The sequence below is a fragment of the Chlorocebus sabaeus genome, chromosome 18 (assembly GCF_047675955.1).
Source record: "Chlorocebus sabaeus isolate Y175 chromosome 18, mChlSab1.0.hap1, whole genome shotgun sequence".
NCBI classification, from domain to species: Eukaryota; Metazoa; Chordata; class Mammalia; order Primates; family Cercopithecidae; genus Chlorocebus; species Chlorocebus sabaeus.
Genome location: NC_132921.1, coordinates 39,033,988 through 39,046,151, shown reverse-complemented (window position 1 = coordinate 39,046,151; position 12,164 = coordinate 39,033,988).

Below are 12,164 nucleotides of genomic sequence, written 5' to 3'. Positions count from 1 at the left end.
TGCTTTTTTTTGTTCTCCATTTGCTTGGTAGATCTTCCTCCATCCCTTTATTTTGAGCCTATGTATGTCTCTGCATGTGAGATGGGTCTCCTGAATACAGCAAACAGATGGGTCTTGACTCTTTATCCAGTTTGCCAGTCTGTGTCTTTTAATTGGAGCATTTAGTCCATTTACATTTAAGGTTAATATTGTTATGTGTGAACTTGATCCTGCCATTATGATATTAACTGGTTATTTTGCTCGTTAGTTGATGCAGTTTCTTCCTAGCCTTGATGGTCTTTACATTTTGGCATGTTTTTGCAATGGCTGGTACTGGTTGTTCCTTTCCATGTTTAGTGCTTCCTTCAGGGTCTCTTGTAAGGCAGGCCTGGTAGTGACAAAATCTCTAAGCATTTGGTTATCTATAAAGGATTTTATTTCTGCTTCACTTATGAAACTTAGTTTGGCTGGATATGAAATTCTGGGTTTAAAATTCTTTTCTTTAAGAATGTTGAATATTGGCCCCCACTCTCTTCTGGCTTGTAGAGTTTCTGCCAAGAGATCTGCTGTTAGTCTGATGGGCTTCCCTTTGTGGGTAACCCGACCTTTCTTTCTGGCTGCCCTTAAGATTTTTTCCTTCATTTCAGCTTTGGTGAATCTGACAATTATGTGTCTTGGAGTTGCTCTTCTCGAGGAGTATCTTTGTGGCATTCTCTGTATTTCCTGAATTTGAATGTTGACCTGCCCTACTAGGTTGGGGAAGTTCTCCTGAATGATATCCTGAAGAGTGTTTTCCAACTTGGTTCCATTTTCCCCCTCACTTTCAGGCACCCCAATCAGACGTAGATTTGGTCTTTTTACATAATCCCATACTTCTTGCAGGCTTTGTTCATTTCTTTTTCTTCTTTTTTCTTTAGATTTCTCTTCTCACTTCATTTCATTCATTTGATCCTCAATCGCTGATACTCTTTCTTCCAGTTGATCAAGTCGGTTACTGAAGCTTGTGCATTTGTCACGCATTTCTCGTGTCATGGTTTTCATCTCTGTCAGTTCGTTTATGGCCTTCTCAGCATTAATTATTCTAGTTATCAATTCTTCCACTCTTTCTTCAAGATTTTTAGTTTCTTTGCGCTGGGGACGTAATTCTTCCTTTAGCTCTGAGAAGTTTGATGGACTGAAGCCTTCTTCTCTCATCTCGTCAAAGTTATTCTCCGTCCAGCCATGATCCATTGCTGCGATGAGCTGCGTTCCTTTGGAGGGGGAGATGCACTCTTATTTTTTGAATTTCCAGGTTTTCTGCCCTGCTTTTTCCCCATCTTTGTGGTTTTATCTGCCTCTGGTCTTTGATGATGGTGACATACTGATGGGGTTTTGGTGTGGCTGTCCTTCCTGTTTGTTAGTTTTCCTTCTAACCGTCAGGACCCTCAGCTATAGGTCTGTTGGAGATTGCTTGAGGTCTACTCCAGACCCTGTTTGCCTGGGTATCAGCAGCAGAGGCTGCAGAAGATAGAATATTGCTGAACAGCGAGTCTACCTGTCTGATTCTTGCTTTGGAAGCTTCCTCTCAGGGGTGTACTCCACCGTGTGAGGTGTGGGGTGTAGGTCTGCCCCTAGTGGGGGACGTCTCCCAGTTAGGCTACTCAGGGGTCAGGGACCCACTTGAACAGGCAGTCTGTCCGTTCTCAGATCTCCACCTCTGTGTTGGGAGATGCACTGCTCTCTTCAAAGCTGTCAGATAGAGTTGTTTGCATCTGCAGAGGTTTCTGCTGCTTTGTTGTTGTTGTTGTTGTTTAGCTGTGCCCTGTCCCCAGAGGTGGAGTCTACAGAGAGAGGCAGGCCTCCTTGAGCTACTGTGGGCTCCACCCAGTTCGAGCTTCTGAGCGGCTTTGTTACTTACTTAATCCTCAGCAATGGTGGGCACCCCTCCCCCAGCCTCACTGCTGCCTTGTGGTTAGATTGAAGACTGCTGTGCTAGCAATGAGGGTGGCTCTGTGGGCGTGGGACCCTCCTAGCCAGGTGTGGGATATAATCTCCTAGTGTGCCCGTTTGCTAAGACCCTTGGTAAAGTGCAGTATTGGGGTGGGAGTTACCCGATTTTCCAGGTGTTGTGTGTCTCAGTTCCCCTGGCTGGGAAAAGGGATTCCCTTCCCCTTTGCGCTTCCCAGGTGAGGTGATGCCTCGCCCTGCTTCAGCTCTCGCTGGTCGGCTGCAACAGCTGACCAGCACCGATTGTCTGGCACTCCCTAGATGAACCCAGTACCTCAGTTGAAAATGCAGAAATCACCTCTCTTCTGTGTCGCTCGCGCTGGGAGCTGGAGACTGGAGCTGTTCCTCTTCGGCCATCTTGCTCCGCCCCTGCTAAATTTCTTTTTTTTGATAGTTTGCCAAGTGACTCATGTCAATTTTAAATAATGAGACCCAGAAAATATGATTACGTATAGAGTTTATCTGAGCACAAAGCTTGAGGATGACCACCTGGAAAACAGCAACTCCAAGTGGATGGAGTCGGTGGTCCAAAGTTAATGTTTCTTTTATACAGACAGAGAAAGAGAAATTTTAGCAGGATTACAACATTTTTCTACACGAGACCAGTGTACAGGTTATAGTAATTTGCTTGGTTACTGAATGCTACATTCCAAGGAAGACATTATTATTCTGTGAGGAGGAGGAGTGGTCTGAGAAAGTCTTATCTCTGGCCCCATTTGATCTTCCCAATTATTTACAGGGAGGAAAAAAAATGACAAAATTTGTATCTGCATGCCACATAACTCACACTGCATAGCCATATACCTCTTAAGGCCCAGAGTAATTTAAAGTTCCACCAGCTTTGATTCTGAATTATTTAATTTTATAACCATAACCAGGGTCAGCAATTAAACTTATATAGCTTATTGACATGTACCTTAGAATGAATAAGGAAGTTTTTAGCTTTCTAGACCCTGCTCAACTAAGAAGTAGGCAAGATTGTTTCCTTTTACACCATTCTGAAATTGTATTATACTTTCTTGTGAAGCTGGATTTCTGTCATCACAAAGTAAAGTATTTATTTAATTATCATGTTTCCATAAGGAAAGGGAAATACAATTTTCTCTCTAAGCTTCATAGTTCTTAGCTGGGACAGACCCCTGTAACAAAAGAAATTAACAAAAGAAAAATAGACACTTAATAACATGTATACCTCATGTATACATGGGAATATCTACAGAAAAAATGAGAAAAGGTGGCTTTAAACAAGCTTAAATGTCATCATTTGATGAAACAAAGACAGATCAGGAAGGTTGGTTATAGAGAGATATCCAGAGAAAGTGGAGTAAACAAGAATAAGATTTATTATACAGATTTAAATTGATGCCTTCTCCGTTCATAGTATTTTGTTGTGATTTAGAATATCCTTTTCCTGAAAGAGAGAAGGGGGGGAGAGAGAGAGAGAGAGAGAGAGAGAACTTTACAAATGGAGATTATTCCTTTATAAACACAAATTTCCCTTACAAAGATGGTACATTCTGCTCTTTTTTCAGAGCTTCTCCCATGGCTGGTGTTTCTCAATCAGCTCAAAATAATCCTTATGCTTACGAAGAATATTTTGGAATAGGACATTCTGGCCTTTCACAGTAACCATCACCAAAACTGTAATACAGTAGTCCCCCCTACTTATGTTTGGGGGATATGTTTCATGACCTGGGTGGATGTCAAAACCATGGACAGTAGCTAACCCTATATTCATAATGTTAGCTTCTATACATACATACCTATGATAAAGTTTAACTTATATATTAGACACAGTAAGATTAACAACAAAAACAAATAATAAAACATAACAATTATAACAATATACTACAATAGGAGTTATGTAAATGTGGTCTCTCTTACTCTCTCTCAAAATATATTATTGTACTGTACCCATTCATCTCTTTGTGATGATGTGGGATGATAAAATCCCTACATAATGAGGTGAAGTGATGTGAATGAAGTAGGTATCATGACGTAACATTAGGTTCCTATTGACCTTGAATGCAGGCACTGTGATATTGTGGCAGTCGATCTGATAACTGAGATGGCTACTAAGAAACTAAGAGTGGTAGTGTATACAGCATAGATGTGCTGGTCAAAGGGATGATTCTTGTCTTGCTGGGGGTGGAGCTGTACAGCATGAGATTTCATCAGCTACTCGGACAACATGCAGTCGAAAATATATAAGTTGTTTATTTCCGAAATTTTCCATTGGATATTTTCTGACTGTGGTTAACTACATGTAACTGAAACCACAGAAAGCAAAACTGTGAATAAGAAGAGATGACCATAGTACAAACTACTTGTTGACATTTTATATTCAGATATTTGATTTTGTGTGTGCATCAAGAATAGACCCCACTCTCAAAGGTGGATGATCATTTTCTAAGCTCACCAAAGATGATACAGAAATCAGGAAGTAAATTTTCAATTTCTATGAGACTAAATCTGTAATGCAAACTGAACGCTGAGATGGGGCATCACTTTCTTCTCACTATGTAAGTATGCTACACAATATGCTGCATTTAAATTGGAAGTCTTTTTGGAGGACATGGAATCAGAACATTTTGAGTATTCTAAACCAAGTCTTTTCTGGCCACGGGGATAATAGTCTCTGGGTCTGGGATGTAGGGCACCTTTCTCTGATCAGTGCTTTGTATTCTTTTGGATTCTCTGTCTATTCTCTGTTTCCTTCTACACTGAGTACAATATATTAGATTATTAGGTATCTACCTAATAAAGCACAATTTTGTTTTACTTTCTCAAAGTAACAAACAATACAAATAGAATGGAGATACGCATCTATCCAAACTAATCATATATTTAGAGTTTCTTGATTTATATTTTATTTATTATAATAAAATATAATGTGTATAAATATTACCAATTCAACTTTCATAAAGCAAACATCTTTTAAGTGCTCTTCAATACTGAAGAGAGAAACATTTTCCTTATCTCAAATATTTCCCTTTAATACAACTAAAACTGCTCAACTGAGTGGTATACACATAAAAGACGTCACGTCTTGTAACTCAATATCCTCACATGTAAATTTCAAAACCATGTATTATGTGAATTTTAGATAATAACATTCTTTAGAGAAAAAGAGATATCTGGGAAAAAATAAACAAAGTGAAGTATTATTTCCTCTGTTATAAATTCAACTTCTGTTTAAAACAAAAGTTTATGCTCACTCTATTTCAGACTTCTTTAGGAATTAGGCCTTTTACACAGCTCTAAGTCCCTTCATTTCCAGGTTAAGCTTTAAATACATAAATATAAATTAAATCCTCCTCTTTCAAAAACTCTCTGCCACTTTGAGCACTTAATTAGTTATGCAAATATTTTTGAGTGATGGCCATGGAAACGTACTGTTAGCTAGATTAAAAAATAAATAAATAATAATTTATATCACTACCATGCTTTTAATTTATTATTTCTAATCAAATATTTGTTCTCATCTTGGATCCTAAAATGCAGACACTGTATTAGTCTTTACTTTTTCTTTTTACTTTCTCTCTAGTTTCTTCTTTTGTGTGTTTTTCATTTCTTGCGTTCTCCTTTTTTTTTTTTTTTTTTTGCTCTCTCTTCATTCTCTTTTCCCTCGTTCTCTCTACTTTTTCCTTTTGTTTTTCCTATTAAAAAATTGTTTAAGATTATGCAGCAGAAGAAAGGAACATGACACATGAATAGAGTTCAGAAATACAAATTGTGCAAATATAGATCAATGGCAGAAAGAAATATGACTACTAGGGTGAATTTGTAGGACTTGCTAACATGCTGAAGCTTATTTTCTGTCCACACCTGCACCCAAATACTCCTTCTTCCCAACTGCTACTAGGGATAAGCCCCCATTTGCTCCCAAGGTTAATCTCTTCACTTATCCACTAAACCCCATCTCTTTTGACCTAGTTTATTGCTTCCATTCTTTATTTCTTTTTCTTCATTATCATTTTCTCTGCAATGCATCTATTCCATTATTTAAAAAATAAAACAGATCTTTTGCACTGGAAGCTCCTCCAGCTATTTCTCCAGTATTTGCTCTAAACTCTCAATTTTTTCCACCCTATATCTAATTTGTCAGCAAATTGTTACTTTTGTCATAATGACATATTAAACATTTTACTACTTATCCCTTGTTCCCCTTCTATCACCCTAAAATCAGCTATCCTATTAAACTTTCCTGTCAAGTTAAAAATCAGATTTTACCTGGACAATTGCAGTAGCCTGCTACCAAATCTCCTACTTCCTTATTATCTATTGTCAACAGAGTAGCAAACATTATTCTTTGAAACTCAAATCAAATCATGCCCCTGTTCTAAAGAAAACCCATATGGCTCTCTAACCCATGCCGAATAAAACCCAGTCCTTGCAGCAGCCAAGGTGACTCTGCCTACTGCTCTTTTCATCTTCTGTTTCTTCCCATCTTGCTCAATAAACCTTATAACACTCTTTCAGCTGTTCTTCAAACACTTCAGATGCACTTCTCCACCAGGGTGTTTGTACTTATTTTTCCCTCTCATATCTTCTTGGCTTTCTCTCTCTCTCACTTCCACAAGGCCTTTGCTCCAAGATCATTCCCATCTGAAATTGCAAACCCATAGACCATCCTGTCATCTCAACTTCTTGATTTTTCTCAATTGCACTTTTTATTATTAGCATCACTATTTAACATGGTATATATTTAACCTAATTTTTACTCTTTTTTTCTCCTACTAGAGCGTAAGATCTGTGAAAACTGGTATTTTTGTCTGTTGGTTTATTTTTGTTGTTGTTGTTTTATGGTTTTGTTTAATTCTGTAATCATTGCCTTCCAGAGTTCAAAATATTTGGTAAGCACTCAATAAATTTTTTTGGAATAAAAATTATTCTTTACACTATTTTTAATTCTTATTGTTTTATTTGGGGAGAGAAGATCCCCAAAGGGGGGGGAAGCTCATCATGGTTATGTAGTAAAAGACAGTTGACTTTATTTTTTAAGTTGAGCTGATAATGTTTAACACAACAGGCTAGACAACTCAGAGATGTGCATTATCTAATGAAACTCTTTAGTCTGAAATACATTCTACACGATATTGTTCATTTTAAGTTATTTTATACAAGATTGTTTTAAGCTTTATTTTTTCACTCTGTAAGAGGAGGAACTCTACCCTTTGATTCTTCTCTGTTTTTCTAGACTAATATAGTGTTCCAGCCATGGTAGATTCTTATGAAATGTGTGCTGATTAACAGATGACTGGATTAATATTAAAATGTATAATATTTCCCCTGATTATTGATAAGCCATATTACATAACTGCCTCAACAGGTCTACTTTATGAAATCTTTGAGACCCATACCTGATGGAAAATGGATGTTAATAGCTCAAAGAATAACAGACACATAAAAATTTGAAATACATACAGTCTTTCTTCATCACTACATACAACCAACTCTCTACTCCATTAAGATTTAGGTTTGGCTGAAATTTCTAGTGTGACATTTGAGAGAGAATGCCCAAAGTTCACTATACTCAATTATCAGTGATAATTGAGACTATACCCTATAATTGAAACTATACTTAATAATTTAAACGATATAATCTTTGGTAGTTTCTCCTATGCTCCCCGGATCTTCCCCTGGTGTGTAAAAGAGAGATTGTAACCCTAAGGATCTTGTGAAACACATTAATTTATAACTAAAACTAAAACTAAAAAAAACAAAAAACAAAAAACAAAAAACACAGAGTTTCAAATGTAAGCTAGTGCCAAATACAAATGGACAAATGTAAGCTTGTGAATAGATAGCAGAATGTAGAGAGAAAATAATTTACTTCCAAATCTAAGAGAAAAATACACAAAGGAAATTGTTTATCTTTGTGAAACATAAAATTCCCAGGGTCACATTAATTCCTCAATACTTACCAGTCCCATCACTGAGACTTTATTTGCCATTTTAAAGTGTATGAAAATAGCATTATCCTGATTGTGTTTGTGTTTAGTCTTATGAATAGAAACTGTGCATTTACATATAATAAAAGGCTGATACAACTAATCTCTTAACCCCTCAAAAATATATTTACATTAGGGTTTTATATCTCTGCCTGCTTCTTAAAGATTATTAAAATAATGACTGATAAAATCTAAAGCAAGATTCTTGTTTGGAAATAAAATTGTATCATAAATGTTGCATTATAATAATTAGATTATTGACATAGTTTTGTTTTACTGAGTATATGCTTCCATTTAACGTAATGTTACAGATAGAGAATTCACAAGAAAAGAGTCTAAAGGTAAATGATGTAATTGTGAAAGCAGAATTAATTTTATAATACAGCTAAAACAAAATTTGATAGTGATTGAAAATATGAAAATGGAAACATGGTAAAGTTAATAAAATGTAGCATGCGTAGTTGTGTAGGTAATTTTCTTAGGTAACATTAAAATGAAATGCAAAGCAAATGAAATAAAAAATCTATTCATGTGCCTTATGGAATCATAAATTGCAATGACATTACAATGAAAACAACATGATTTGCCCAGTCAAAGCCAATTATGTTAAGGGAAAGAGAACGACAGAGAAAGCTATGGACATCATAAACACTGTCAGTCCAAATCTTCATCTCTTTGGCAGTTAAGTCAAGTTAACCTACTCTTTTACGTAATTCTTGATAAAAATGTTTGAGGCTAACTGTGAGTCTGAAACCACAAAATGATCCATGATCAGACAGTCTTTTAGAGATTTTTCTTTTATATTTTTATTTGTCTGGTAGTTTTTATAACCATGCACAGTTTTAGTATAGACACACTATTGTATCTGACAATTACTAAGTTATTTTCTCCAACTTAACCTCGACTATACTGATAGTAAATATGATTTAACCCTATCACTAGATTTATTACTTAATAAATATTCTTAAACCCATATTAAATAGGAATAATAATCATAGTATCAAGGGCATTGAGCTAGAAGTTATAAGACCTGGATTCTAATTGTATGTAGTTTAACAATAATAAGCTGTGTGACCTTGTCCAAGTAACTTCAATTTTCTTGACTATCGCATAAATAATTTCAACCATATAATCTTCAAGAACAGTACCTGTTGCAACATCCCATGATGCTGTAAGTAAATAGTGTTTACAGTGATCAAAAATACTTTATCTCTATGATTCACTTTGATCTTCAAAACTTCATTTATAGACAAAGAGGGTATTAAATGACTGTTCAAGGTAGAAGACATATGGTTAATATGGTTGGTTAAAAAAGACATAGCATTGTAGTCTGAAAATATCTATTGAATGTCTCCAGTGCTTGTCAAAGGGAAGGCAGTGATGAAGAAGGAAGTATGGCATTTTCATCACAGAGCTTTCAGTTTAGTGTTAAGGATTATCTTTTCTCTAGAGCTGCCCTTTCCAGACAGCAAGATGCTAAGAGGTACCCACCAGTCTTCCATCACACAATCTCAAAAACCTAACTTAAAATAAATAATAAATATAAATTGTAAAATGTTAAATTAGCATAACAAAATCTCTTAAACATCCTGTAAAGAAAGAAACCTATTTAACTTTAATTAGCCCAGAGTTTCACAAGCATATTTAATTGTAAACTACCCACCTGCTCCCCTCCCCCTTCTCATCCAGTGACTGCTAACACCCAGTGAAGCTTTCCCACAGCACAGTTTTGGAAACACTGGTTTGAACTAATGTCTTCAGTAGCTAAGGATTGTTGGCATAAAGAACACTAAGAGATATCAGAGCTAGCTTTGAGTCAATGTTGAGCAGAGCTAATGAGCTATTTTATGCATATGCTGTTATTTCAGAAAGAAATATTGTGCAGAGAATTATTTTGAAATCCCTACCAAAACCAGAGTTTTCTCTCTCCTCCTTCTCTCCTTTCTATGCTATTCAAAGAGGAAAATAAACCCGACGGAATATTTCTACCCAGGGAGTGAAAAGCATTGTTTACTTTTCTGCAAAGCTCTCAGTCTCTGATAGAGAAACAGTAAGTCTAATTAGACACATCATTCCATTCATGTGCTGTTCTTAAACTGCATATCCTTTTCTCCCTTATATTTTCTTTAAAAAGCAAACATGCTATTTTTTGAAAAAAAATTCTGTGTTTCTTTGACATGTCCACCATTGTTTTAAGTGGAAACATCTTTCAGTCCAGAAGGAAAACATTAGACTTAAACTGGCATAATGAAAAGAAAACATAATGGGTAGAAGGTTGCAAATATGATAATCTTGTACACATAAGCAACATAATAAAATAAGATTAAAAAATAAATAACCGTCACCATCCCTTCATACTTAAATAACCATTGTTTACTGAGAGCTGTAGCAATTTAGTGACTAGAAACAAACTAAAATGTTGATTGCATGCTTCTATTCACTAACATGTGGCTGTTCCTGTTTGTCTTGTAGTTCCTCATCTTCCAACTGTTGAAAGTAAAACTAATGAAGAAATCAATGAAATAGACTACTTTGGCAATGTTTCTTGAATTTCGTGATACTTTTAGGTCTCTCTTGTTTGGATTGTGAGTTCACGTATATGTTGATGGGAGTAGGTAATCAGAAGTAAAAACAGAATTGTGGAGAAGTAAAAGTCAAAAATACAAGCTGAAGTTTTAGGATATATCACTAATTAAGCATTAGTAGGCAGAATAAAAAGGAAAAACTGGACTCTGGTCTGCGATTTGCTAGTAGTCAGCTAATCAAATTAGGCAACTATTTTACCATGTAGAATCATATTTCCTTCACTTACAAATTGAATTAGTGGCAACACTGAAGTATAACTTGTCAAAAAGTTAAAAACATCACTCATGTAAATAATCAGATATCAATTTCATTTAACTCATTAATTGAATAAGGTAATCAGTAAAAGATGAATTTGAAAACTGTACACATATCTAGACAAGTAGTAATGCCAAAATAAATTTGCTAATGGAAGCAAACTAATGAACATCCTATAGGGAAATAAATGTATTATTTGAGGTAATCTTTTCTTTAGGATGAAAATCAATTATATCTTTACTGGACAAAATTAATATGCATTATTGAATAAAAGAATTATTTGCCTGTCAATTATAGTCTATACAACTTCTACCCCTGCAGAGTTGGTGACATTCAATTTTTTCAACATTTTAATGCTTTCTAGCTAAAAAATGACAAACTTGGAACTTATGATCACTAAACTTCAAAAACCTGTAACTTAAAACATGCTATATGATCTGTGAAAATAATGAGATTAAAAAAATGACATAATAGAAGTTTAGAACTGAAGATGTAAAATATAATATCAGGAAGGTAACTATTTCCCTTAACATCACAGTATCATTACTATTCACAATCGACATTGAATACAAGATGTCATATTTGAATTCTCAGGAAGAGAAAGAACAAGAGAGAAAAAAGGTTGCCTGAATCAAGAAAACAAAAAAAAAGTAACCAGAAATTCTCATTGCACTTTTGGTCTCATCATTCTAGTCATCACTGTATAACTTAGTCACGCATTGCCGCAATGTGGCTGAAACTTGTGTCTTACAGGTATCCATTTCCTCTTCAAGGAAATTGGGGTTATGTTAATGAGAAAAAGTGGAATTGGTTATAGTATGTACCCCTTCAGCCACATAATCCAGAATTAAGATGAGAGAGCATAATCTTCAAATATGAAAGATCATAGGATTATAGAGGAGGGAAACTCTACTCTCTGAGAGTTTGATAATCGAGTCTATGAAATAAACTGACAGTAGATGGATTCACAGGAAAAAAGGTATACCCTTTTATTCATACACAGGAGCCTCACATGAAAGAAAAGTATGTACAGAAAAACTCAGTGAGATCTAGAAGCTTACATGCCCTCTTCATTAGGGAGAGTGGAAGGGAGAGGTAGGCAATTTAGAGGAGAGTAAATGATTTTTGAGAAAGATGAAGGAGCCCTCAAAAGAACAGGTGACAGCCTGTGACAAATTCTGTCTAGGCATGACGTCACCTCCAGTTTCTTCTCCTCTTATCTGAATTAACCTTTCCTAACCATCTGGGTGGATGAGGTTCCTGGGGAGGGATTTCACGACAATTGTGCTCCTTTTGGGCAATCTGTCTTTAGGCAAATTAAGGGAGTTCAGAGAAAGTTCCTTCCTGCATTTGCTGTTCCCCAAGTGCCCTCAATTTCCATTAGTCAGCAAACTCAAGCAGCAT